Genomic DNA, 4,159 nt, shown 5'->3' with positions numbered 1-4,159 from the left:
GTCTGTCTCTCATATCTGCGCCCCACCTGTCTCTCATATCTGTGCCCCACCTGTCTGTCTCTCTCTCATATCTGCGCCCCACCTGTCTGTCTCATATCTGTGCCCCACCTTTCTGTGTCTCTCTCTCATATCTGCGCCCCACCTGTCTCTCATATCTGTGCCCCACCTGTCTGTCTCTCATATCTGTGCCCCACCTGTCTGTCTCTCTCTCATATCTGCGCCACACCTGTCTCTCATATCTGTGCCCCACCTGTCTGTGTCTCATATCTGTGCCCCACCTGTCTGTCTCTCATATCTGCGCCCCACCTGTCTCTCTCTCATATCTGTGCCCCACCTGTCTGTGTCTCTCTCATATCTGCGCCCCACCTGTCTGTCTCATATCTGTGCCCCACCTTTCTGTGTCTCTCTCTCATATCTGCGCCCCACCTGTCTCTCTCTCATATCTGTGCCCCACCTGTCTGTCTCTCATATCTGTGCCCCACCTGTCTGTCTCTCTCTCATATCTGTGCCCCACCTGTCTGTCTCTCTCATATCTGTGCCCCACCTGTCTGTCTCTCTCATATCTGTGCCCCACTTGTCTGTCTCATATCTGTGCCCCACCTGTCTGTCTCTCTCTCATATCTGCGCCCCACCTGTCTGTGTCTCTCTCCTATCTGCGTCCTACCTGTCTGTGTCTCTCTCATATCTGCGCCCCACCTGTCTGTCTCTCTCTCATATCTGTAACTCCTGTCTGTCTGTGTCTCTCTCATATCTGCGCCCCACCTGTCTGTGTCTCTCTCATATCTGCGTCCCACCTGTCTGTGTCTCTCTCATATCTGTGCCCCACCTGTCTGTCTCTCTCATATCTGCGCCCCACCTGTCTGTCTCATATCTGCGCCCCACCTGTCTGTGTCTCTCATATCTGCGCCCCACCTGTCTGTGTCTCTCATATCTGCGCCCCACCTGTCTGTCTCTCTCATATCTGCGCCCCACCTGTCTGTGTCTCTATCATATCTGCGCCCCACCTGTCTGTCTCTCTCATATCTGTGCCCCACCTGTCTGTGTCTCTCATATCTGCGCCCCACCTGTCCGTCTCTAATATCTGTGCCCCACCTGTCTGTCTCTCTCATATCTGCGCCCCACCTGTCTGTGTCTCTCTCTCATATCTGCGCCCCACCTGTCTGTGTCTCATATCTGCGCCCCACCTGTCTGTCTCTCTCTCATATCTGCGCCCCACCTGTCTGTGTCTCTCTCTCATATCTGCGCCCCACCTGTCTGTGTCTCATATCTGTGCTCCACCTGTCTGTGTCTCTCTCATATCTGCGCCCCACCTGTCTCTCTCTCATATCTGCGCCCCACCTGTCTATGTCTCTCTCATATCTGTGCCCCGTGTCTCTCTCTCATATCTGTGCCCCACCTGTGTCTCTCTCATATCTGCGCCCCACCTGTCTGTCTCTCTCATATCTGCGCCCCACCTGTCTATGTCTTTCTCATATCTGTGCCCCGTGTCTCTCTCTCATATCTGTGCCCCACCTGTGTCTCTCTCATATCTGCGCCCCACCTGTCTGTCTCTCATATCTGCGCCCCACATGTCTGTCTCATATCTGCGCCCCACCTGTCTGTGTCTCTCATATCTGCGCCCCACCTGTCTGTCTCTCTCATATCTGCGCCCCACCTGTCTGTGTCTCTATCATATCTGCGCCCCACCTGTCTGTCTCTCTCATATCTGTGCCCCACCTGTCTGTGTCTCTCATATCTGCGCCCCACCTGTCCGTCTCTAATATCTGTGCCCCACCTGTCTGTCTCTCTCTCATCTCTGTGCCCCACCTGTCTGTGTCTCTCATATCTGCGCCCCACCTGTCCGTCTCTAATATCTGCGCCCCACCTGTCTGTGTCTCCTCGTATCTGCGCCCCACCTGTCTGTCTGTCTCTCATATCTGTGCCCCACCTGTCTGTGTCTCTCTCATATCTGCGCCCCACCTGTCTCTCTCTCATATCTGTGCCCCACCTGTCTGTCTTTCTCATATCTGTGCCCCACCTGTCTGTCTTTCTCATATCTGTGCCCCACCTGTCTGTGTCTCTCTCAAATCTGCGCCCCACCTGTCTGTGTCTCTCTCAAATCTGCGCCCCACCTGTCTGTCTCTCTCTCATATCTGCGCCCCACCTGTCTGTCTCTCTCTCATATCTGTGCCCCACCTGTCTGTGTCTCTCATATCTGCGCCCACCTGTCTGTCTCTCTCTCATATCTGCGCCCCACCTGTCTGTGTCTCTCATCTGCGCCCCACCTGTCTGTCTCTCTCTCATATCTGCGCCCCACCTGTCTGTCTCTCTCTCATATCTGTGTCCCACCTGTCTGTGTCTCTCTCTCATATCTGCGCCCCACCTGTCTCTCTCATATCTGTGTCCCACCTGTCTGTGTCTCTCTCTCATATCTGCGCCCCACCTGTCTCTCTCATGTCTGCGCCCACCTGTCTGTCTCTCTCATATCTGCGCCCCACCTGTCTGTGTCTCTCTCATATCTGTGCCCCACCTGTCTGTGTCTCTCTCATATCTGTGCCCCACCTGTCTGTCTCTCTCATATCTGCGCCCCACCTGTCTGTGTCTCTCTCTCATATCTGTGCCCCACCTGTCTGTGTCTCTCTCTCATATCTGTGCCCCACCTGTCTGTGTCTCTCTCATATCTGCACCCCACCTGTCTGTCTCTCATATCTGCGCCCCACCTGTCTGTCTCTCTCTCATATCTGTGTCCCACCTGTCTGTGTCTCTCTCTCATATCTGCGCCCCACCTGTCTCATATCTGTGTCCCACCTGTCTGTGTCTCTCTCTCATATCTGCGCCCCACCTGTCTCTCTCATGTCTGCACCCACCTGTCTGTCTCTCTCATATCTGCGCCCCACCTGTCTGTGTCTCTCTCTCATATCAGCGCCCCACCTGTCTGTCTCTCTCATATCTGCGCCCCACCTGTCTGTCTCTCACCAATCACTGCCCCCCCAATCTCTCACCAATCACTGCCCCCCCAATCTCTCACCAATCACTGCCCCCCCATCTCTCACCAATCACTGCCCCCCCCATCTCTCAGTAATCGCTGCTATTCCCCCATCTCTCACTAATCGCTGCTATTCCCCATCTCTCACTAATCGCTGCTATTCCCCCATCTCTCAGTAATCGCTGCTATTCCCCCATCTCTCACTAATTGCTGCTATTCCCCCAGGATAATGTATTTCATGGGAACCCCAATCTCTGTTCCTTCCAGTGTCAGAACCGCGGCGTCTCCCAGTCCCTATACACCTGCTGCCGCGCCATCTTTTCTCCCAGCGCTCATAACCCCGGTACGGGGCAGGTACTCCTCTACCAACACGGAAACGTGGGTCAGGCTGACGTGGCACCATGGGCGGGGTCAGAATAATGTACATTTAATAATGATTAGTGACACATTGTTACAGTGTAAATTGCGCTAACAGAAGTAATTGTATGGTGTTATACAAGCTGCGAGCATGAAGCGTCTGTCAGATGGCGGATCTTTCTGTGCTGATTGTACAGGAATAGTCAGGGATCCTGCGGATATATCACAGCGAGGAACCTTCTATTGTCATTCATGCCGGCTTTAATCCCGGAGAAAGTCCACGTAGCGTGAGGGTGGAATATTGCGTCAGCAGGTTACTATAGCACCGCGGCTTTCTGCCAGACTGGTACCTGGAAATTACCTACAGACAGGTCAGTGGCGTTTACAACACCCAATTAATAGCCCCAACCTGACAACTAATAATAATATTTATATAGTTCTCTTTCTCCAATAGGACGCAGGGCGCTTACATTACATTAACCATTAAATAACTTCTAATTCTTAAAATCCTTCATACGAGAGATGCGACAGATATTCATGGGCAATATGTTTACATCTGGTCTTTTGTGGACCGCTGGCGACTGATAAGTGGGCGGAGCTGCGCAGTTTATACTGTGTAACCGCTCTGATTGTGATCTATGGCGACAGAGTGAAAGCTGCGAGCAGGGCGCTCCGACCCCGCTGTCTCATTTTATTGCTGTTTTGTCCCCAATTGTAAAACGCGACAATATAATTGTGTATAACTGTGGGCCCGGCCTCCCAGGGTGTAACTAACTGTGGGCCCGGCCTCCAGGGTGTAACTAACTGTGGGCCCGGCCTCCAGGGTGTAACTAACTG

This window comes from Taudactylus pleione, unplaced genomic scaffold (genome assembly GCF_031769625.1).
Source record: "Taudactylus pleione unplaced genomic scaffold, aTauple2 ptg001525l, whole genome shotgun sequence".
NCBI classification, from domain to species: domain Eukaryota; kingdom Metazoa; phylum Chordata; class Amphibia; order Anura; family Myobatrachidae; genus Taudactylus; species Taudactylus pleione.
Note: the sequence above shows the minus strand (reverse complement) of the source record.